The following is a 26,845-nucleotide window of genomic DNA, read 5'->3' on the forward strand; positions in this document are numbered from 1 at the left end:
CCAAGGTTATCAAACAAGTACAGTATATGTGATCACATTCATGAATGATACATACAACTGGGTAAAAAAATGTAAGTACTAGAACAGGTTTAATAAGTAAATGCTTATAGCATATTAATATCATGAAAAGCTTCTCCTGGAAAAATACAAAATCGATTATTGACCTGAAAGAAAAAATCTATATTATGCTGAAAAGTAGTAAACTTCGAATTAACAGGTAATGAAATGTGTACATAATATGTATGTACTCTAGCTGTCTTTCCCAAAACATTCAGTCATTATACTATGCAACATAAGACATACTGTCAAAAGGAACTGCAACAAATACTTAAATAACTACATAGCATCTATTAACTAATAGTAAATATATAAACTTCATCATTATCCTCATCTGCAAAGAAAAACTTCATTATTCATATTATCATAACTTCATCATCATCATCATCATCTGCAAAGAAAATGTCATTATTCATATTACCATATTCTTTATATAACTATTCATCATCTGCAAAGAAAAACTTCATTATTCATATTACCATTTACTTCACACAACTATTCATTATCATTCATTACTTCATATAGTATAGAGTTTCTTACATCTAGCGTATTTCATCACTAAAATTAACATGTGTAGTTCTCTCCGACAGCCTGCATTAATCGCCTCATATTCTGAAAGAAAAATAATTAGTCAAGACCGCAATCATACAGTGTGTATAGTATATTCTTGTTAATGTTTGTTAATTCTGATCCATTTACTCTTCATTACAAGGTATTGCATTTTCTTTCGTTCATTCCGAAGGTGAAATTCCCATTTCATAGTAAACCACTGTGGTTTGTTTAATTTATTTATTTTATATCGTAATGCTTTCTGAAAACGATGAATATGGATTAATATCGTGCATTTAATTCATATACCCATTAAATAAAAACTTGTTTCTAGTGATATAACAACTAAGCATACAGCATAGCATGACAGAAAACGTATTAGGTCAAAACATAGACAGTTTTCAAGTGGCAAAAGTGTACACAGTATCATAATGTAGTAGCAAAAAAATGTAGAATAGTCAACATATTGAGATATCATAAAGCAAAAATGTTAAACTCAACTGGTGTTTGTTACATCTTAAAGATTTCATAGTGCATACAATGAAAAATTCTACTTTCGATAGGAAAACAATCATTCATACACCAAAAAAAGGAAAATGTGCACTGTCTGATATAAGACGACAACAAAAGCGACCTGCTAACCTTACCTTGCCGGGCACTTGCCAGGAAAAAATATTATCGTCAGAAAGTGGTCATATAATTATCTGGAAATGGCATTACAGTGTGATAAATCGTAAACTATGTTCATTCAGTAAAGGGTTTAATATTGGAAATATGGTGATTGCCCTTGCTTTATCAGGTTCTCAAAGTTTCGACGCGTACTACATTGGGGTGAGGAATGCTGCGAATTCTATATCGACCAGTGTATAGAAGCTCAAATTTACTGCATCTACTCTTTCCTCTGTTGGGTAAATAGTGTGTGCGTACTAATATCTTCTGTCCAATGTGAAAGTCACGGTGTGTACAAACCTGTTTTTGCTGTCTTCTCCGGCGCTCTGCGGCACGTTTGATGCTGTTGAGCGCAATGTCAATTATTTCATGGTGGCGTAGTCGACGAGATGTAGGAAAGGATACTAATTCTTTAATTTTGTTAGGTGGTTCAACATTTTTCAATATAACAGTCGGAGATAGTATAGTAGATTCATTTGGTATGGAGTTAATTACATCCTGGAATGAGAGTATGTGTGTACCCCAATCAATATGTCTTTTGTGGCAGTATATTCTAAATAGTTTACCAATTTCTTTCATTGGTCGTTCACAAGGTTTCGCAGAAGCGTGATACTTGGATAAATAGATCAGAGAAATGTTTCTAGCTCGTAACATACGTGTCCATATCGCAGATCGAAACTGTGGTCCATTGTCGGAAATTACTTTCAATATATGCCCTACATGCAACAGAAAATGTTTTACAAATGCATTCGAAGCAGATTTAGCAGTAGCTTTGCGTAACGGAGTGAAGGTAACAAATTTCGAAGTGAGTTCAACAGCGACAAAGATATAGCAAAAACCTGTATTAGTTCTGGGAATCGGACCAAAAATGTCTACAGCGGCCATGTGTCTCAACTTAACGGGTACAATAAGATGTAACGGAGGAATATGTGAAGCCGTGTCTGATTTAGCTTTCTGGCAGATTTTACATGACGCTAAAACTCGTCGAATACGTTTCTCCATGTTGGCAAAATAACAGTTCTGTCTCAGTATAAGAAAACATTTTCTGGCTCCATAATGTGCGAAACTTAAATGAGTATACCAAATTAATTTGTTAACAAGCTCGTCAGGTATACATAATAACCAATTGTTGCTGTCAGGGTGAGAGCGGCGAAACAGAATGTTATTGCGTACAGTGTAATGGTTTCTAATGGTAACATTATTCCTATCTTGCCAAAGGTGTTTAATTTCTTTCCACACGTTGTCTTTACTCTGCTCTTGTGCTATATCTCGTAATGACGACGAAATGAAATTTTCGAATGCATCTTGTTGAATATACATGACGCTAAAATATTCTTGGCAAAAATTGGTTGCGATATCTTGCTGATTGTTGCCGAGAGAACGGGATAGGGCGTCTGCTACAATATTTTGTGTGCCAGGAATGTGATCAATTGTAAAACTAAATTCGTGTAAATAAAGTTTCCATCTGCTTAACCTGTCATGTGTAAATTTAGCTGAAAGTAAAAACTGTATAGATCTATGATCTGTGTAAACGGTAGTATGCCTTCCATAAAGAAAATGCCTAAATCTCGTAAATGCCCATACAACACATAATGTTTCAAGTTCTGTAACAGAATAATTACGTTCAGCAGGTGACAGAATGCGACTTGCAAAGGCGATGTTTTTAATTACTGTAGTACCATCTTCTTCAATTTCCTGAAAAATGTGTACGCCTAAAGCGGTGTTAGAACTGTCTGTGGCAATGGAAAAATTTCTGGTAGGATCTGGGTGTGATAAAAGTGGTGCATTCAACAAGGCATGTTTCAAATTAACAAACTCAGACTGTGCTTGGCTTTCCCAGGACCAAATAGTGTTTTTACCCGTCAACTGGCATAATCTAGGGGTGTCTTAAGCAGAGTAATGAATAAATTTACGGAAAAAGTTAATTAAACCCAGAAAGCTGCGTAGTTGTTTCTTCGTCGTTGGAACGGTAATGTCACGTAAAGCTTGAAGTTTTTCCAGGTCAGGCGCAATGCCTTCTGCTGAAATTACATGTCCAAGAAATTTTATAGAAGTCTTGCCAAAGTGTGATATGCTAAGATTAACTGTGAGTCCTTGTGCACGAAAAGTTTGCAACAGTTGTTCAAGAATCAGACCGTGTTCAGACCAGTTAGCTACGGCGATAAGGATGTCGTCTACATATGTAGTGATTCTGTCTTTGAGTTCTGTCGGAAGTATAGTATTTAAACCGCGAATAAATACTGCTGAAGAAATTGTTAATCCGAACGGTAATTTGCAAAATTGATAACAATCACCAAAACAGAGAAAAGCTGTGTACTTTCTGCAATTCGGATGGAGCTGAATTTGCCAAAATCCCGATTTCAAATCTAATGTGGAATAAACAGCAGTACCATGAAATTTCTGTAGAAGTTCTTCTAGTGTCTGTGGGCGATCTGTTTCATTAACAATAATGTCGTTCACATGACGCGAATCAAGTACGAGGCGAAGTGAGCCATCCTTTTTCTTAACAATATGGAGCGGGTTTATGTACGGACCAACTGCCGGTTCAATAATTCCTTGATCTAGCATAGCTTGTAATTCTTTCTTAGCTTGTTCTCTGTGAATATAAGGAATAGGGTAATGTTTGGCTTTAAATGTGTCGTGCTGTTTAAATTGAAATTCATACATGAAACCGGACATAGTACCAGGGATGTTGTCAAAAACTGGAGCTTGCTGTAAAAGAATATTGCGTAGTTGAGTACGTTCGACGTCTGTATTTACACTGCTTTGTTTTACTTTTTCACAAATCATCTGCATAACGTCTTAGTCAGCTTCGTCTGGTGTATTATAATTGTGTACGTACGTATCGGTGAACAGTGTCGAATGACAGTCTATGTCACGCGATGTAGAAATGACCTCTGTTCGATTAATTACCTGTTTGTCTGCAGATAAAACGTGCTGAAATTCTAATGCCAGTTGTACATTTTCATCCTTTAACATTAAATAGGAATTTTGAAAGTCAATAACTGCGTCCTGTTGTACCAAAAAACTCGTACCTAAAATAACGTCTGTTGTCAATAAGGGAACAATCCAAAAATTTGAGTGGAACGTATGACCTGCAATACAAAATGATAAGTGTGTCTGTAATTTTACATCTACTCCTTTACCAGATACTGCTCCTTTTACTTTAGTTTTGCCTAATGGTAACGTCGGATAGGTATTCTCTTTGTTGCACTCGTTGAAAGTTTCCTCATTTATAACTGACATAGGTGATCCAGAATCGATTACTGCTGAAAATGTGTATGATCCAATCTTTACATCAACGACAGGGTGGGAAATGGTTGTTTGAATAACTGGTTTTTCATGTAAAAGTGTGTCTCGGATGTCGTCAAAAGTAATAACATTTTCGTGAACAAGAGTCTGTGTATTGCTTACGTTGGAGGAAGGTTCTATCTTCACTGTATCTAGTCAAATTCTATCTGACGTGCTGTTATTTGCGGGAGGATGCTGTGGCATTTCGACTATTTGTACTATTCTGTTATTTCTTCCTGACGCATTAGGTTCGGGATGATATCTACTGTCTGGTTCATTCATCTGTTGTTGCGGATGATTCTGCTGCTGGTAAGACCGACTGCTACGCTGAAAACTGTGCTCATTACTTTTACGTCTGTCATGATAATCATTGCTATACGGCGCGTTGCGATAGGAATTGAAATGATGTGTCTTCTTTACGTAGTGATTTCCTTGATGCTGCGCGTTACTATTTGGCGGAGCCGACGCTATATGTGTAGGCGGCGAAACATTAAGACTTGGTTGACCTTGCAGACTACATTGTTGCTTAGGTATGCTAACCGACTGGTTTTGTTGATGTTGTGGGGAAAAGCCTCTATTGTTGCCAAACTGTCTTTGCTGTTGCTGATAACTACGAGGATACTGATAATTAAAATTTTGTATGTTATTAAAGTTTTGATGGTTGTCATTCCTGGACCGTCTATCACCTTTGCTATTAAAATAGCGTGGCTGATCGTAATTGCCGTATGCTTGGCGGCCTTGGGTATGGTGTGAAAAATTTTTGTTTATGAACGAATAGTCTGATTGCTGAACTTCCAAAAGCTGTAACAGATCTCTAAATGCTGAAATATTTTCTTTCTGCTGTCCTGTTAAAAAAGATACTCTTAACGATCGTAGTAATTTAGAAATACACAATTGTATAAGTGCTGATTCACTGTATGGGTCACTTAAGTATTGGTTTTGTTGGACCATTTGTTCAAAAAATTGCGTGACAGTGGGAAAATTCGAGTTCTCATAATTCGGTAAGCTAATTAATTGATCCTTGATTCCGCGCTGTGTCGTCTTCGACCAATACGCTGACAGAAAAGCATTCTGAAATTCTTCTACTGAATAACATTGTCCCGCGATCGGTCTCATACGAGTTGCCGGTTCGCCTTCCAAAAAACCGCAAATAAATTCAAGTTTGTGTGTTACGGTCCAAGTTGGTGGAAAAGCAAAGCTAAATTGTTGTATCCAATCCAAAGGGTGAATCTGTGTTCTGTCATTTTTAAATACCTTAAATTTCCTAACGGATAGAAAGTGCTTGTAATCAAAATTTTCGCCTCTGAATGTCTGAACAGGTTCAGGATTGTATGATAATCTGTTTGTCTGTGACTGTTCTGAATCTAAGTCACGTAATCTTTGTAAATTACCTAAATTATACTGGCTGTGTGAGTGTGAGAAATGTTCGGAGAGTGGCGTATGCTGTGTCGTGTTACAGGCTGAGACATTTCTCATCTCTGTCACTTCTTGCTGTAAAGACGACACTTCTCTACGCAATGTATTATTGGACGAACTTATCTCACTGATTGTCTGCTGTAAATTTTGGAATTCGGGTGTCTGATTGAAAGAAATTGGTGACGTATCGTCTGATTCGGTATCATTGTTATTTTCGATAATGTCAATACGACTGGCCAATTCATCAAATTTTTCAGTCATTGCTTTTACCTGATCGTCATTTTTGGTGTCACAAATATTAATTTGTTTTTGGATTTTACGGGTAGTTTTGTTCAATTTCTTAACGTCTGCTTTAAATGGAATCGGGATCCTGTATTAATTCCAATTGTTCAAGTCTGCTGGTCACTGTCTGAAAGTCTACTGTGTGTGTGTCTGTTTTTGTTTTAAGATCAGAGATTTCATCATGCAATTCGGTGTTCAACTGTTTGATAGTATTGATTTCATCTGATACTGCAGCAATGTTGTTGTCTACGTATGGTTTTGCTTTCGTAAACAATTTACGATTATCTTCCTGTCTCTGTGCAGTAATTGTTTCCATGACTTGTTTCTTTACTTTGTTCTGTTCCTGTATAAATTTACGGTAACGCGTTTCACTGTTTTGTATGTGGTGATTAAAACGTTCGCCAATTTGGCTGTTTTGTTGTTCGAATTTCGTGTCTACTTTCCCATCCAGTGTGCGTGGACGTTCTGATGACATTTTAAACTCGTCGCGTAACTGTGTTGCGTTCTCAGAACATTGTTCAGCGACTGCACTAATTTCATCTCTAAGTAATTTGGTTGTGGTTGCATGTGTATTACTTAATTCTTGTGCCACAGATCTAATTTCTTCACTACTGTTCCTAGCACAAGCCTTAATTTCCTCACGTAATTGTTCTTTAGTATCATGACATAGCACGGGAACGGCTGTAATCTGTTCACTAAGTTGTTTGAAATTGTTGTCTTGTTTTTCATTCGACTGTTTGAGATTTTCATTAAGTTGTTTGTTCGATTCATTAAGGTTGTCGTGTTTTTCATTCAACTGTTTGAGATTTTCATTAAGTTGTTTATAATTGTTGTCTTGTTTTTCATTAAGTTGTTTGTTCTGGTTGTCGTATTTTTCATTGAGTTGTAGTAATAATGCCATAACTTGATCCAACCCAAAATTAGCGACTCTATTTTCTGTGCTGTGTGATGATGTATCTGCATGTGTCACGTTTTGTGTAACCATTTCGTCATTGCCTGATTCATGAAAAGGTTTGCTAATCGGATGTGCTCTGTTGGTCACTACATCGGAATCAAATAAATCTGACGCGTTTTGTGTATATTGTTCACCTTCGTTAGAAACATTTGTCTGTTCAGTGTGTAAACTTTGCAAATCAGGTGCTTCAAAATGGGCAGCGTTCATTGTAACGGAACGTGCCGCGTCATCAATTGTCGTTAAATTAACAGTGGACACAATTGAATTTGTTTGCTCATCATTAGGATTAAAATCATTACTAGTGGTCGGTACGCACTGACTATCTGTAATTAGAGGATTATCATTATGACACTGAGTGTCGATAGTATTATCGGTCAAATTATTCGAGTCGGCTTTCTCACTCATTGCACATCGCGATGTACTGTTAGCAGTTTTTCGCGGCATTTTCACAAATCAAAGCTAAGCACAAAATCAAACAAAAACAAAGCAAAAATGGAACAAATACAATTACAACAAAGAGAAATAAATTGCCGATGATCTGTGAAAGAAAGAGTGACAAGTTAGTAAATGCGTTGCGCCAGATGCAAACTCCATTTAACATTAAGCAAATAAGAGCAGATATATAACTGACTACTTCTCAGAAATTCGCAAAAATACGACCCTGGCCGGTTGTCGACAAGTGTAACCTCTCAACAATAAAATAATATAAATAATATTCACATTTAGCGTAACTACCCAACAGTGAAAATATGAATAGCATTGACATTTAGTGTAACCTAGCAACACTTTATTGTTCCGTAACCTACCAATAATAACGTGACTAATTTCTCAATAAAATTGTGCCTCACTTATAACCTTTCATTAATTGACTGTGATTTTAAACTGGTGAATTTTCGGCGTCAGCAGTGCTGCGTCATGGCCCTGAAAGATCATTATGAATAAATTGAAAATTCTTACCTCAATAAGGTCGCCGGATAACGCATATATATCTGCTCCTATAAGAAATTATTCTGGCACAGCCGAGTGCAATCCTGGCAGATGGATTTGTCGTGTAAAAAAAAAGAAACAACTGATTTTTCTTTACAATAATCGGGATGACCATGGATTGGGGAAATTAGTAAATTTTTTAAATTGAGATGAGTGATTGTCAACAGTTACTTTTTATAAGAAAGATTATTATTAAGAGATTTTTTTAGAAACATTTACATTGGATTTGATATAGCAGTACTACATACACGCGAGGCTACTTTTACCTTATACTACAACGCACAGGCTCCGCCATCGCTGCCCACGACCGGCCCAGCCAACTCGACACACACGACTGCACTATAGCAGCGTTGCCAACTCTAAAAAATCCATGTCGCTAGATTCAATATCAAAAGAACTGGTTTTACTAGGGGTGTGCCGAAAATTTCGTGCTGTGAATGGTGCAATAAGGCAGTGGGGGGGGGGGGGGGGGGGGTAATAAAATATTAATAAAAATTCTCATACGTAACTGCTATATTGTCTTAATTAAATGACGCATCTCTTGCAACAACATACATGCAAAATACGCTAACGTTTAATTAAACATGTTATCATAATTGACGCAACACCTAAATTGTTGTTTCAATAACATTAGTCAAATATACTAGAAATATACAACTATATTTGTAACAAAAGAAAGCAAGAACTCAAATTAGGTTACAAAATATATACATACCGGTATGTGTGCTATTCATCGTCGTCACTCAGAAGCTCGAATGACTCTTCCGTTTCATGCTCTGACAGAACTGTAGTTCATGTAGAGGGTTGAACGTCGATCAAAAGATGATGTTGCAGTTTGACTGGTTTTGTCGCAAAAGAATACTTTTGTTCGTTCCAATAAGCTCCAATACGTCTTGTCGCAAAAGAATAACTTTTGTTCGTTCCAATAAGCTCCAATACGTCTGACGGTATGTCAGAAGATGCACAATCTTTATTTTGTTTCTTCAGCTGGTCTCTCAATATGATCAAAGCATTCTCTTTAACGATAATCTGTTACGTTTAGTTTTTATAATGTTCATGTTGTTGTTGTTGTGGTCTTCAGTCCTGAGACTGGTTTGATGCAGCTCTCCATGCTACTCTATACTGTGCAAGCTTTTTCATCTCCCAGTACCTACTGCAACCTACATCCTTCTGAATCTGCTTAGTGTATTCATCTCTTGGTCTCCCTCTACGATTTTTACCCTCCACGCTGCCCTCCAATACTAAATTGGTGATCCCTTGATGCCTCAGAACATGTCCTACCAACCGATCCCTTCTTCTGGTCAAGTTGTGCCACAAACTTCTCTCCTCCCCAATCCTATTCAATACCTCCTCATTAGTTATGTGATCTACCCATCTAGTCTTCAGCATTCTTCTGTAGCACCACATTTCGAAAGCTTCTATTCTCTTCTTGTCCAAACTATTTATCGTCCATGTTTCACTTCCATACATGGCTACACTCCATACGAATACTTTCAGAAATGACTTCCTGACACTTAAATCAATACTGGATGTTAACAAATTTCTCTTCTTCAGAAACGCTTTCCTTGCCATTGCCAGCCTACATTTTATATCCTCTCTACTTCGACCATCATCAGTTATTTTGCTCCCCAAATAGCAAAACTCCTTTACTACTTTAAGTGCCTCATTTCCTAATCTAATTCCCTCAGCATCACCTGACTTAATTAGACTACATTCCATTATCCTTGTTTTGCTTTTGTTGATGTTCATCTTATATCCTCCTTTCAAGACACTGTCCATTCCATTCAACTGCTCTTCCAAGTCCTTTGCTGTCTCTGACAGAATTACAATGTCATCGGCGAACCTCAAAGTTTTTATTTCTTCTCCATGAATTTTAATACCTACCCCGAATTTTTCTTTTGTTTCCTTTACTGCTTGCTCAATATACAGATTGAACAACATCGGGGAGAAGCTACAACCCTGTCTTACTCCCTTCCCAACCACTGCTTCCCTTTCATGTCCCTCGACTCTTATAACTGCCATCTGGTTTCTGTACAAATTGTAAATAGCCTTTCGCTCCCTGTATTTTACCCCTGCCACCTTTAGAATTTGAAAGAGAGTATTCCAGTCAACATTGTCAAAAGCTTTCTCTAAGTCTACAAATGCTAGAAACGTAGGTTTGCCTTTCCTTAATCTTTCTTCTAAGATAACTCGTAAGGTCAGTATTGCCTCACGTGTTCCAGTGTTTCTACGGAATCCAAACTGATCTTCCCCGAGGTTGGCTTCTACTAGTTTTTCCATTCGTCTGTAAAGAATTCGTGTTAGTATTTTGCAGCTGTGACTTATTAAGCTGATAGTTCGGTAATTTTCACATCTGTCAACACCTGCTTTCTTTGGGATTGGAATTATTATATTCTTCTTGAAGTCTGAGGGTATTTCGCCTGTTTCATACATCTTGCTCACCAGATGGTAGAGTTTTGTCAGGACTGGCTCTCCCAAGGCCGTCAGTAGTTCCAATGGAATATTGTCTACTCCGGGGGCCTTGTTTCGACTCAGGTCTTTCAGTGCTCTGTCAAACTCTTCACGCAGTATCGTATCTCCCATTTCATCTTCATCTACATCCTCTTCCATTTCCATAATATTGTCCTCAAGTACATCGCCCTTGTATAGACCCTCTATATACTCCTTCCACCTTTCTGCTTTCCCTTCTTTGCTTAGAACTGGGTTTCCATCTGAGCTCTTGATATTCATACAAGTCGTTCTCTTATCTCCACAGGTCTCTTTAATTTTCCTGTAGGCGGTATCTACCTTACCCCTAGTGAGATAGGCCTCTACATCCTTACATTTGTCCTCTAGCCATCCCTGCTTAGCCATTTTGCACTTCCTGTCGATCTCATTTTTGAGACGTTTGTATTCCTTTTTGCCTGTTTCACTTACTGCATTTTTATATTTTCTCCTTTCATCAATTAAATTCAATATTTCTTCTGTTACCCAAGGATTTCTACTAGCCCTCATCTTTTCACCTACTTGATCCTCTGCTGCCTTCACTACTTCATCCCTCAAAGCTACCCATTCTTCTTCTACTGTATTTATTTCCCCCATTCCTGTCAATTGCTCCCTTATGCTCTCCCTGAATCTCTGTACAACCTCTGGTTCTTTTAGTTTATCCAGGTCCCATCTCCTTAAATTCCCACCTTTTTGCAGTTTCTTCAGTTTTAATCTACAGGTCATAACCAATAGATTGTGGTCAGAGTCCACATCTGCCCCTGGAAATGTCTTACAATTTAAAACCTGGTTCCTAAATCTCTGTCTTACCATTATATAATCTATCTGATACCTTTTAGTATCTCCAAGGTTCTTCCATGTATACAACCTTCTTTCATGATTCTTAAACCAAGTGTTAGTTATGATTATGTTGTGCTCTGTGCAAAATTCTACCAGGCGGCTTCCTCTTTCATTTCTGTCCCCCAATCCATATTCACCTACTATGTTTCCTTCTCTCCCTTTTCCTACACTCGAATTCCAGTCACCCATGACTATTAAATTTTCGTCTCCCTTCACAATCTGAATAATTTCTTTTATTTCATCATACATTTCTTCAATTTCTTCGTCATCTGCAGAGCTAGTTGGCATATAAACTTGTACTACTGTAGTAGGTGTGGGCTTCGTGTCTATCTTGGCCACAATAATGCATTCACTATGCTGTTTGTAGTAGCTTACCCGCATTCCTATTTTCCTATTCATTATTAAACCTACTCCTGCATTACCCCTATTTGATTTTGTGTTTATAACCCTGTAGTCACCTGACCAGAAGTCTTGTTCCTCCTGCCACCGAACTTCACTAATTCCCACTATATCTAACTTCAACCTATCCATTTCCCTTTTGAAATTTTCTAACCTACCTGCCCGATTAAGGGATCTGACATTCCACGCTCTGATCCGTAGAACGCCAGTTTTCTTTCTCCTGATAAAGACATCCTCTTGAGTAGTCCCCGCCCAGAGATCCGAATGGGGGACTATTTTACCTCCGGAATATTTTACCCAAGAGGACGCCATCATCATGTAATCATACAGTAAAGCTGCATGCCCTCGGGAAAAATTACGGCTGTAGTTTCCCCTTGCTTTCAGCCGTTCGCAGTACCAGCACAGCAAGGCCGTTTCGGTTATTGTTACAAGGCCAGATCAGTCAATCATCCAGACTGTCGCCCTTGCAACTACTGAAAAGGCTGCTGCCCCTCTTCAGGAACCACACGTTTGTCTGGCCTCTCAACAGATACCCCTCCGTTGTGGTTGCACCTACGGTATGGCTATCTGTATCGCTGAGGCACGCAAGCCTCCCCACCAACGGCAAGGTCCATGGTTCATGAACTGAATATTATTTCCACTTCTGCATTTGAATGCAGTAGGCATAGAACAGTCATTGCTAGCTGTGAAATAAAAAAAAAAAAGGTTTCTCCCCTGCGACATTTTTATACTGCAAAACCTCACTCCAAAATCGAACCGTGTTAGTAGTGTTATTCCACCTAATCAAGTTGATATTATGCCATTCTTGCAGCATACCGTCTACGAAGTCGCCACTAAAACCCAATTCTTTGGCTACATCCGCTACAGCATTATTTTTATTCACTTTTAGTTTTTCTTCAACATTCAGCATTGACTTTTTTCCAGGATCGTAACGTTACTTGGCAGTCTTTGTTGAATTTCTTTTATGCTATTTGTGCGTCTTTTAAAGCATGTTTAAGGTAAATCATGTAAAGATGATTTGAGTCGTCACAATACAACTTGTACAAAAGATCGGCAGTGTAACAATTGTCTTGAACCATGGCAAGTGATAAATGTAGCTTTAGTTCTTCCCACTGCTCCAGAATTCTTGATATTGCTGGTTCAATTGAAAACCAACATGTTACGCAGACCTTCAAAATTTTTAGTGGCTGTTTTCCACAATTTATTGTCTCATAAACCTTTTTATATTCCTGTTGTCTTTTGGGTGAAATGGAGAACCAATTGTAGGTTTCCCATACAAGAAACTATGTTTCTAGGTATGGTATTCACTGAGGCGTTCGAAACTGCAATCTGAAGAGTGACAAATGCAACGGATCAATACCAAATGCTTCAAACCATATTCTCTCTTGAGTTGTTCGAAAAGCCCATTGTTTATTCCAACCATTGCAGAAGCATTATCTGTGCCAATTCCTATCATATTAGCGATTGAAAGTTTGAGATCTTTCAAAGAATTCACAAGAACAGCAACCAGATTTCTTGCATCTGCAGTTTCTACTACAGCGAGTTTGAGAAATGCTGATCAAATGGTTTGGTTGTTTACACTATAGTACCGTATAACGATACCTAGAATTTTAGATATTGATACATCTGTGGATTCATCTATTAGTACACTGTATTTTTGGTTACCAATATCTTCAATGGAGCCAAAACTTAAGTTATACTGTTAGTGCACTTTGTACGATGTAATTGCATGTTTTTAGCGCCCTCATCACCGGAAAACACATTCTTGCACAGTATTCCTAAATGATCTACAGCTAAAATAGAACAATTTTCAGCAATAAATAAAGAAAGGGCGCCTTCCGCTCTGCTTGCTATTCTAACTGTAGTTTTCGGAACGATTTTCACAGGTAAGGTGGTTTGTGTTTCTTTTTAAATCAATTTTTTGTCTATGCCTAATAGTTTTCAATGCTTTCTTATATCACACAATTTAGCGTAAAGCTCTGTTGCACATACTTGACATCTTGCCTTGGATAAGTCTCCAACGACTGGTTTCAGCCATCCATTGAATGCAGGTTCTGCTTCCCACGCATCCCGATATTTTTGAGCGTACTGCTTCTTCTTCTGCGGTAAATCCATTATGTAAGCCACCACAACGTAAGTTTCACCAATTTATAATCACTGAAAATACATTAAAACTCAGGCGAACTAGAGGTCAAGAAACAATGTTCTCACTCAGTAACTCGATATCAGTCCTATTGTTCATTGTTTAAAACGTAATAATGTCTCAGATACCCCCACCGAATTATTCTGTGCATTTGGTAATAATTTGACTGCGAGTTAACATTTCGAAAAATTAGAGGTTGCTGGACAGAAATGTATTTTATTGTACTCAATATTACGTATGTTTTTTGTCAATTCGAAAAACAAAGGGAGTTCAAAAGTTGAAGAATTATAGATCGATACGCTATCGACGATAACAGGCTAGTGGGTAATAAATAATGAATTTTTCTATAGTCAAGGTTTTCTTACTCTTTAGGCAATTCCCACATTCAGGTTTACTAAATGCTGAACAGCGCTACATGATCTGCTAAGAACTTAATTTAACTTAGTAAATCTAGAACAAAGTCAGTGTAGTACCCATTCTATCGTTAAAATCTTAGTTTTGTTAATGAAAATACTGGCCCAAAACAGTTTTGATTTGTGCTTCAAAAGTCGTCAGAACTCCAAAAGTCGCCAGATTAGTCGCTAAATAATTTTTGTCACTAAAAAGTTTTCTTTTGTCGCTAAGACGAAGGCAAAAGTCGCCATTACTAGCGACAAAGTCGCTAAATTGGCAACACTGCACGATAGAAACACAGTTCCTACTGCATACAACACTGCTCTCTGGTCTGAGATTCTCTTACAGCTTACATATCGCAGGCAGCGCGTGAGCAATCCATCGAAATTACATCTGCTCGAGTGCGCTAGCAACAAATTCCTTAATCATGGACCTCTTACATCGGTTGTACCGTGTCCTGAGGCCAGATGGCCTTCAGGTGTTTTAACTTGTCCTTGAGATCCTTAACAATGACACTGGGACAGAGTTAGCATCGAATTTGGTCCTACTCATGTTATATCAGGGACAGATCTAAGGATATTGCTGGTCATAGGAGTTATAAAGGCACATTTGCATGCCGAGCGTGAGTTTCCGCGGAAACGCGAAATACTAATTAAATAAATAATCAGTGACAAATAAATAAAGCCTATGGCACACAACTGCAGCGCTGTGTCGCTGATAAAACAAAAGCACAATTACGTTACTCTTATGTTTGTTTAAGAAAGAGAGAGCTCTGGTTGAAGTGGTGCGAGAAGCACGTATTTTATTTTATTGTCTGGCACACCGCCATATTTCATGTTATAGAAGAATACTGCGAGTTGCAACCACACTAGGCACTCGATTCTGTAAAGAATTTATATTTATAAAAGTATGAACTGTAGGCTTATTCATTGAATATATCTGATTTAACTAACTGTGTAACTTTTTTATGTTTAGTAGACAATCACCTCTGTACGACGTATTGGCATGGCTGGCAAATTATTGTAATATTGAGATTTAGATTATGAGTCCGCACCTACCGCAGCAGTCTTTGGAAACGATTTAATTACGAAGTCCGATTATTCAGTTTTATTTCATGGTCAACTACGAGTAACATTGCCTTTACGAAAAAGCCATTGTCAAGCGTCTGATAACGAAAATTAAACGTCCACGTTCCACATAAGCAAATACAATTGCAATCACAATCACCATCATACAGATAGAATAATCAATATCTAAATAACAATAGATTTTTATTTATTTATTTTATTTATTTTATATTGGCGACTGCGTGTCGGACTTGTTATTTTGTCATTTGTTACATTGTTCTCTTTGTTTCATGTAAAAAAATCAACTTTCTGGACCTGGACGTCAATGTATGAGAGATAACAAAATCTGAAGATATTTTCCAATTCTGAAATTTTGCGGGAAGACGCAATGAAACTTCCAGCAAAATAAGGTAAGACGCAGCATCTTTGCATTGGTAGGCTTGACCAGACGTATAATTCAGTGTATTAGCTTTTCAGTAAATTCTGTAGTTTTTCTTTTCTGCATAACAGTTTCAGTGATAAATTTCATTCTCAGTACTTTTCCCTAAACAATAACGTATGCAACAATACCAATACACGAGTGTACAATATGGCCGACTTCTGTACGATATCATGTAACATGGCCAGCAGCCATTACCAATAATCTCAAATTCAGTTTATATTTTTATATTAACAGACAGCCATTGTTGCTACGAGCGATTCATGCTCAACTACATTTTATTTTAAAATCAGTGTCAAAAATTTTCTTGAAACATATATCACGTGTGGCATGGTAATAACTAGAAAACAATACGCAAAAATGGAACAGCAGGGACGTACTATTCAGACGCAATCCGACTCGGACGTGAGACAAGTGTTAGAAAATGACTTTACGACAGCAACCGGTAGTGACGATTCATCAAACATTGACGCAAGTGTTGACGAAAATTTTGACAATAGGCCGTCCACTACAAAAATTTCAAAATCTCAATCAGAGCCCATGTTAATGCATGACGTCACGTCTAATGACGCGGCGGGGGCAGAGACCTTGCAAACGGTAAACATTGCCGACATGTTACAAATGCTAATGAAACAAAACGCAGAAAACATGGCAACCTTAAAGGCACAATTAGAGACACAAAATGAACAGTTAAAAACACAAAATGACGAAATCAAATCTGATCTCATAGCAATCAAGATAGGTAATGACACTTTGTGTAAACGTGTGGAACTTATAGACGCCACACTGACCAAACAGATGACCGAACTCAGTACTAACTTTTCCCAGCTCAATACGAGACAAGAAAAGACTACAACTGACGTAGCACTTTTACAGACACAAGTAAAAAACCTTAATGTCACGTGTGAAGTTCTTACTGAACAAATTCAAACATATCCTTCAGTACATGACAACCTTGAAAAACGAATTACTGACGTACAGAATAAATTTGACAATGTTGAACAACACCTGACTGACATCTTACAATCAGATGCCACAGCTCATTTTCAAAATATTAATAAAGAATTTCATGATTGGGTTGAGAACAAAGACAAACATTTTGATAGATGCTTACGTGAAAATTTACCAACAATTGTGCACGACTCCGTAGCGCAATACATTACTGATAACAAACAGCTGATCAGTGACGCAGTACAATCCGTCACTGCACCCATGAGACAATTCACCGATCAACTACAGTCTGAATGTAACGAAAATATCAGTCAAAATGTACAGTTCAGAAACCAATATACATTCGAGTATGATACACACATTCCGCACACGACAAATACACAAGAACAAAACACACCATGACTACAACACATACCACGATGTGGAAACACAAACACAAGCTATTATCATGGTAAACCACAGCAACATTATCGTAATTACTCGCCAGCTGAACATACCAGTAATTACAGTGGAATAAATCCATATCACAATGCGAAGGAAGATGAAAGCTTAATGAAACACAGGCAATTTCAGATTTTTATCCCAGAAAAACGAACCATTCATCCGGTGATTTTTCTTAAATCTTTTAGTAACGCATTTCCACGCACTTGGAGTGACCGGAAAAGGATTTCATATATTGTCGGTTACATCCAAGGCGATGCAGCTGTCTGGGCATACAGTCAAGCTGACGTATGTACCACGTACAGTGAGTTTGAGCGTGCTTTTCTGAACAAATTCTGGTCGCAATCCGTCCAGGAGCGACTCAGAAGACAAATTTTAGAACCTGAAACTTTTAACAGTAAAAATGGTAACTTACGCAGATATTTTGAAAAATACTTGAACATGGGACACTTTTTAGACGAACCAGTCGCAACGCGTGATATACTCCGAGCGTTGAAGGCCAAATTGCCTTTCAACATTAAGGAAAAACTCCTACATATCCCGGATGACGATTCAGATTATTTTTTAACAGCTTTAGATTCGGTTGACATGTTACTTGAAGATCAGCGCTTCGCGCGGCAAAACAGCAGCCACAATGTTTACACTAGTGGTATGCAAAACATGCAGGCTTGCCAACACAATTCTGGCGCGCCCACAGTTGGATACGCGGTACAACAAAAACAGCAAACTCACATGCCGTCTCATTACGGAAATCAAAATCAACACGCGTATTCCAATACAAACAATAGTTACAAATGGTTCAAATGGCTCTGAGCACTATGGGACTCAACTGCTGAGGTCATTAGTCCCCTAGAACTTAGAACTAGTTAAACCTAACTAACCTAAGGACATCACAAACATACATGCCCGAGGCAGGATTCGAACCTGCGACCGTAGCGGTCTTGCGGTTCCAGACTGCAGCGCCTTTAACCGCACGGCCACTTCGGCCGGCGCAATAGTTACAACAGTAATAACATTTCATGCGGCAATCCATACAAAAGGCACCGCGGTAATAACTACAACGGTAACAACGGATACAAAGGTAATAACAAAAACACAAACAGAAATAGAAATAATAGTAACTACGAGCCAAGACAGCATCAAGGTTGGACTCGTAACGATCAGTACTTTCATTCAAACTCTGCTTTACCACAGCAGCCACCAGGTCAAAATTGGAGCATACCTTACGACCGACAGGTAAGTTATAATGCGCAACAGCAACAACAACCGCAAAAGTTTGGAGATCATAATAGGCAATATCCGAATGTGAATATAATAGAAATGACACCTGATGCACAACCTCAATCTGTGTCAGTACCTAGTACAAATGATAATCCAACAAACTAGAAACAGTCACTACTTTGCCCCAGGTCGTGGCTGAAGAATTCTTGGGGGGCGACTTCAATGTTAATCAGTTATTTGACACCACACTTGAACAACAGAATAATGATATGCCGAGTAATTCTAAACAAAAACTACCTGTTTTATTTCTAAGATACAACCACAATAACAATATATCAGATGAACTTTTACAAGACAGTACACAATGTCGTTTAAACACAAATGAAATTGTTTTAGCATCTACTACTGGTGTAGTAGGTGGGATTCCAACTACTATTATCCTAGATACAGGTGCAGCTGTGAGCGTTTTGTCTTTTAATTTCTATAAAAAGATGTGTGAATTGGAACCTGTGCCTGAGTTTCCTGCCCAAAACTGTAAAATAACTACTGCACTAGGTAATAAGTCATGTAGGGTTACGAAGCAAGTTTTTGTAAACGTTAAAATAGGTAATGGAACCGTACAATGGCCATTCCTGGTTGTACAAAACCTTGTGACAAATTGCATATTAGGAATAGATATTATGAGCGAGAAGGACTGCATTATAGACTTCTCCAAAGGTAAATGTATTTTAAATGATAAAGGCAGTGTAATTATTATTGATTTGGACAGGAGAACTCTAAAGCATGACAAACACTGTACAGGGTACAAGGTTCAGTTAGTACTTGACAATGACATTCAAGACATGCAAACACACTCATCTGACACAGAGCTAATGGACTTGAAAACATTGCTTGATCATAAGATAAGTGAAGCTACAGCTCTCAGTGTACATGAACGTATAAAACTACAGGAAGTGTTATCCAAATATTTACAAGTTTTTACCAACGATTAGGTGTCATCAACACGTATGTGTACAAGATTGAAGTTAAGCCTCACAAGATCTTCTACCATAAGACATATAACGTACCGTTATCTCAACGACCTGCTGTGTGGCAAGAATTAAAACAAATGTTAGACTGGAAGGTCATTGAACCATCCACCTCACCTTATTGTAGTCCTCTACTTGTTGTCAAAAAATCAAATGGAAGCATTAGGTTAGTGTTAGACGCACGAGCTATTAATGAAATAATTTTACCGGTTCACACAAAACCTGAAAATTTAGAAGAGCAATTACAGAAATTTCTAGATGCAAAATATTTTTCCACAATAGATCTCGCTAATTCGTTTTGGCAGGTGGGTATCACTCCTGATTCTCGGAAATATACTGCATTTATGTTCGGGGGGCGAACCTATCAGTTTTGTGTTCTACCCTTCGGACTGAATGTCAGCTCTGGGGTATTCATTACAGCCCTGGATACCGTGCTTGGCGACGATTTAGTTGAGACAGTCACACACTATGTAGATGATATACTGATAGCTACACAATCTTGGAATGAACACGTTGACACTCTTCAAAGAATTTTAGAAAAATTTGCACAAGCTGGAGTCACAGCCAACCTAATAAAATCAAAATTTGGTTGCAGTGAGATAAAATATTTAGGACATATCATTAATTCACAGGGCATACGTCCGGATCCCAGTAAATTAGATGCTATCAGAAACTTTCCTAGCCCTCGAACTAAAAAGCAGTTAAAATCATTCCTTGGGCTATGTTCATTTTTCAGACGTTTTTTGCCACAACCACTTTTGAACAGTAAACATCTGCTAAATCTACTCAGAAAGAATCAAGTTTGGATCTGGTCGGAACAGTGCCAGAATGACTTTAATACAATTAAACATGCTTTAGTGAATGCTAACATATTGAGCCATCCAGATTTCAATTTAGATTTTTGTATGACTTGTGACGCTTCACGTACTGGCTTGGGCTGTTGCTTATTTCAAGTTGTAAAGAATAAAGAGGAGGAACAGATAAGAATTATTGGGTTTGCGAGTCGCACTCTAACTGAATGTGAGCGTACATACTCCACTACTGAGTTAGAAACACTTTCCATAGTATGGGCATTCAAGAAATTCAATTATTATTTATTTGGAAAACATACGGTAATTTACACCGATCACCAGGCCCTGACATTTTTGTTAACTTGTAAACTTGTACATCCTAGACTATCACGATGGGCAGTTACACTTCAGAACTACTCTTTTGAAATTAAGTACATAAGAGGTAAGGACAACACCATTGCAGACACTTTGTCTAGACTTCCACAAGGTATGAATGATACCAACAGTGACTTAGAAAATATAAATGACTACAGGATTCTCTTAATGCAAGACAAGCAGTATCACCAATATTATATTGATATGTGCAGAAACATGGCTGAATTACAAAAATCTGATCCTCACTGGTATAAGATAATAACATTACTGGTAGAAAAACACAATCATCCTTTGACTAAGTATTACAAGTTACACAATGATGTGTTATTTTACCGCCGACATCCAAATGCTACTAACTGGTGTCTATGCATTCCCAAAGAGTCTGAACGTAATCTAATTTGGCACACACACTTAGTTTGGGGTCATTATGGGACGAAAAAGTGTTTGGCAAAGCTCAGCACATACTGTTATTTTAGCAATATGAGGAGAAAAATTTACAGGGAACTAAAAACATGTGTCATATGTCAAAAATCAAAACCTCAGAATTTATCCACAAAAACAGATTTACATTCTATTTTACCCAGTAAACCCCTGGAAATTCTGTGTACTGACATCAGTGGACCGCATCCAGCAAGCTCTGGAGGCGTCAAATATATCTTAGCTTTTTACGATATATTTTCTAAACATGTAAAACTTTATGCTTTAAAATCCGCCACTGCAAATGCTATAATACGAAGATTCTCAAGTGATTACCTGACGCACGTGGGAAAACCTAAAGCAATTCTATCAGATAATGCAGGATACTACTCTGGGTACAAATGGAGAAATTTCTTGAAGGACAATAACATCAAAAGTATATTTATTTCGAGGTTTAGTTCACAATGTAACGCGACTGAGAGACTTTTCCGAGAATTAAATCGATTCATGAGGACCTATATTTCATCAAAACATACTAATTGGGTGTCCTACCTAAGTCTTTTCGAAGACATACACAATAACTTAAATATTTACGATACGAATTACACACCTAACGAGATCATGTTCAATTGCAAACAGAACGATCAGTGGATAGAACCATTACCTAAGTTGTCAGACAAGGAAATCACACCTGAACAGAAAATAAAAGAAGTATTGACTACATTGACACATCACGCACAAATACGAAACAAACATCACAGAAACATAATAAAAAGAAAACAAAAATTCGAGGTAGGAATGCTTGTACTACTTCGTACTCATCATAAATCTGTAGCACTCAAACGACGCAACGCTAAGTGGCGTCTGCTATATGAAGGACCTTATATAATTGTTAACATACCGCATCCTGGTGCGTATCTGTTACAACATCCTAGAACTAACAAAATTATTGGGCTATACGCACACCGAGATCTTAGAGCATTTCATGCTGAATAATGTCAAGGTCATACCCATCAAAATATTGCTAAGCAACTCGAAAAACTCTGTTGTTACAACACAGATAATAAGTAGTATAGAAATTTTCATTTCAGCGGTTCCAGTGACGCAGTTGAAGACAGAAGAACTCTTCTTTCAGCGCGCGCCTCCACCTGAAAGACGGAATATTAAAGTAAAATTTATGATTACGTAGCAGTGGATGACATATTAATTTTTCACGGAACATTTGTTACTGAAGGTACCACTGACTTGGTGTGACACCTGACGAACTGACAGACGTCATCTGTGAAGCGATCTTTTACTTTGAGAAATAGATTAGACGCACATCTCTTAACACGAAAAGCATCTATCAGTAGTCAAGGCCACACAGACACTCTACACACACGCACAAAACGCGAGGAATCGAACATTTTCTCTCTCTTACTATTTTGAATATTTATTGAGTAGTGAAAACGCCTGGTCTTGCCTACTGATGTAATGAATGTTGTGTCTAACCTATCTTAATTTCAGATGACATCACAAAAAACATCGATAATATCCCAGCAAAACCGCTAAAGAGGATGTAAATATCTGCAATTCATGAAATCAAATGTGACACAATGTAATAACCTATAGCGATGTAATGATGATGTAAACATGTTTATGTGCAACTATATTATGTTTATGCTAAGAAAATATGTGACGTGGGTATGTATAATTACTTATTTTTTAAACTGATGTATAGTGTAACTGTTACTATGTAAAAATTTGAACAAAACGAGTGCCAAAAAGACATTGCATAGTGAACCACTGTTCACGGACATTAACGAACATTACTAACTCTGCAACTACGCGGAAACCTATGTGAAAGAAACTGTTAATGCCATTCATTATGCAGCGTTTCAACGTAAACGCGATGAACGATTTCCTTGATTAATAACTACGAACATTTAGGTGAGCTATATTCAGAAAAAAACTGAAAATGTGAAGTGCATAATTCGTGCATCGTCTAGTGACATTACTACAGTACCCAACTTCAAGATGTTAACTGGATTAAATGGACACAAAGTGCCTGTCCAGAAAACAACACGACGGGTGGAAGAATTTTGGTTAGAACTTCAGGGAATGAAATGTTCTCGAAATGTGACGGACACTCTTACCTGGATTGTCCAAGGATCGACGCCAGCTATGTGCCGTCCGAGGTTCTGCAACCAAGCTTCCACGGAATGTAAAAAACGAACTGCACGTGGACCAATTACTCGACGGGTCACGTCTGATCTGTAATAAGCAATGCTTTTAGTCACAACCAACTGCATCACTACGACCATAATGGAAATGAGAAATGGACACGCTTATGTATTAATCACGTTGTTATACAACGATGTTACTGTGATCAAAAAACTTTACCACGACGATACTAACCTGTAAAAAATTATTGTGCAGCGGATGAATATGAACTGTAATAACGACACGATGTGTATAGGTCAACGCACCTGAAAAATACAGACATTTTTCTTTGAAGTATTTCAAAACAATACTATGTAACTAAGAACATTCAACAATCTAAGTTGTATTGTGTTATAACAAATATTGTAAATTTAAAACTAAGTTACCTGTCATAGAATGTAGTTTTCATATGTAATCTTGGTTGAATATTTTCTTTGTGCAACGACTGAAAAACGCGCGCACACGAACAATATGAACTGCAATACTGTGCCGCGTGATCTAACTGTACGATATAACGGCAGTGCCGCAGTTACACAGACGCTTCTGCGCATGCGCACACTCTATCTGCCAACATTAGAACTTTTACGGCGCACCCGCGTCATTCAAATTTTGTATATAATGTGTATAATGTGTAATGTAAGTCATGTAAATAGTTGTAGATAACTTAGATTTTCTTGTGCCTTTAGGTGAATTGCTCGCCTGCAGGTGTGTCCTTTAGCCTCGCAATTCAGGGGGCAATATAAAGGCACATTTGCATGCCGAGCGTGAGTTTCTGCGGAAACGCGAAATACTAATTAAATAAATAATCAGTGACAAATAAATAAAGCCTATGGCACACAACTGCAGCGCTGTGTCGCTGATAAAACAAAAGCACAATTACGTTACTCTTATGTTTGTTTAAGAAAGAGAGAGCTCTGGTTGAAGTGGTGCGAGAAGCACGTATTTTATTTTACTGTCTGGCACACCGCCATATTTCATGTTATAGAAGAATACTGCGAGTTGCAACCACACTAGGCACTCGATTCTGTAAAGAATTTATATTTATAAAAGTAAGTAGGATTATGAACTGTAGGCTTATTCATTGAATATATCTGATTTAACTAACTGTGTAACTTTTTTATGTTTAGTAGACAATCACCTCTGTACGACGTATTGACATGGCTGGCAAATTATTGTAATATTGAGATTTAGATTATGAGTCCGCACCTACCGCAGCAGTCTTTGGAAACGATTTAATTACGAAGTCCGATTATTCAGTTTTATTTCACGGTCAACTACGAGTAACATTGCCTTTACGAAAAAGCCATTGTCAAGCGTCTGATAACGAAAATTAAACGTCCACGTTCCAGATAAGCAAGTACAATTGCAATCACAATCATCATCATACAGATAGAATAATTAACATATTTAAAATAACAACAATATATTTTTATTTATTTATTTTATTTATTTTATAGAGTACCTCAACATTACGTAGATAGTTGATCAAGGCACATGTAATATGTGGATGGGCGTTGTCCTACTGAGAAATGGCACTACAATACTGTTGTATGAGAGGTCGCACATGACGATGCAGGATGTCTGTGACTTACCATTATGCCATCAGAATACCCACAGTTACAATCGGCCATGACCGGAACTCACACCTGATGGTTCACCACACCATTATTCCAAGAGTAACATCACTGTACGTCTCGAAATTGTTGGAAGAATGGGGTCTCCGCCCAGCTAGCTTCCATACTTGGTGGTGATAGTCACGTGGTGTAGTGCCGAAATGTGAAACATCACTGAACAAAATACAAAACCATTCAACCACAATCCACACTGTCTGCCCATCATACCACTCTAGCCACAACCATTTGTGTTGTGGTGTTAATGGTGTTCTAAACGTAAACAGGTATTCATTAGTCCTGCCAGTGCTAGTCTCCAACCATTGGTACAAAATGACACATGATGTGGCCGGGAGTCCATTATTTGTTCTCCCATGGCAAGCACAGATGTGATGGGGTTACAATGTTCTTGTGTAAAATACGGTGATACTCCATTGTGGTGGTTAGACCTGTTTGGCAGGAACCTTGATGACATGAGTGCTTGCCATCAGGCTCCCTTGCAGCCCACATTCTGGCCAGTGTCATATCCAAATGCCCAAAAAGTCTGGATATTGCACGTGAATGTCCTTTCAAACTTTTGACCTGAAATGGAAACTCTTACAAATGCATACAGAAAACAATTCTGGATTACAGTGATGTCATCCTGCAAAATCTTTCTTTTGAAACCACATGGCGTCTGAACTGCTTGTGAATGCCTGCATTTTATATATAGCTGACAATCAACTTTTTGCTTATATTTCATCATCTTATGCGAAACCATCCTAGCTATTTGTGCAAGCAGGTGCACAGATTCCATACATTCTGTCTCTTCTATTGTGTTATTGATGCACTTCAGCACCTCATATATCTTCTCAACCGTAATGCTCTTGTCTGAGCAACACTCGTTTGGTCCATAAAAAAATCTTTTATTTCCTACTCCATCACTCAGTCACTTTCTTGATGTCTTCTTCAGTAGCAGAAATCTGATGGTGGTATGACATCCCACCTTACATCAGAAAAGTGAATAATATCCCCAGCTTAAAAAGAATGTTAATGACATATCTACTGAAACAATAATAATGCCGACCTTTAAGCCCTTTACATCCTTTATTCCAAACATATATTCCTATTTTATCAGTGCTTTTGGCTGGCATGTTCTGCTCAAATTTCTCTCCCTCAGAAGCCTTTATATTAGCAAATATCAATTTCCTAAACTTATAAATATTTTGTATTTGATTATTATTATTATTATAATTATTACTATTATTGTTATTATTATCAATGACAGCAGCAGCAGTATCAGTTGTAGAAGTACCACGTCCTTTTGCTTTTGCTACTGCCTTTATCCAGCATTGTGGGATACCCTTCCTGCCGCCACCCCATAACCCGCCCCCCCCCCCCCCAGGACGGAATTAGTGTACCCCAGCTGTCTGCATCCAGTGTAAATCGTGAAATAGTGTGAATGTGTTACAAATGTCTGCGAGTCATGTAAGTGAGGCGGGACGAGGGGACCAGCCCAGTGTTCACCTAGTCGCATGTGGAAAACCGCCTAAAAACCACATCCAGGCTGGCTGGCACACCAGTCGTTGTTAATCCGCCGGGTGTATTCGATCCGTGGCCAGCGCGCCTACCCGAGTCCAGGAAGTAGCACGTTAGTGCTCTCAGCTACCCTGGTGGGTTAGTAGAAGTACCACTTATACTAACTTTATTCTTTATTAGTATTATTTATGCACATTGTCTCTACATACATTCAAATCATTATCAGTTCTATTCATATATATTAAAATTCATATATATTAAAATTTCAGTTATTTCTTGAGTAACTATGATGTAACAAAAATGTTGTATACGTGAAACTC

This window comes from Schistocerca serialis, chromosome 11, assembly GCF_023864345.2.
Source record: "Schistocerca serialis cubense isolate TAMUIC-IGC-003099 chromosome 11, iqSchSeri2.2, whole genome shotgun sequence".
In the NCBI taxonomy this organism is placed as follows: Eukaryota; Metazoa; Arthropoda; class Insecta; order Orthoptera; family Acrididae; genus Schistocerca; species Schistocerca serialis.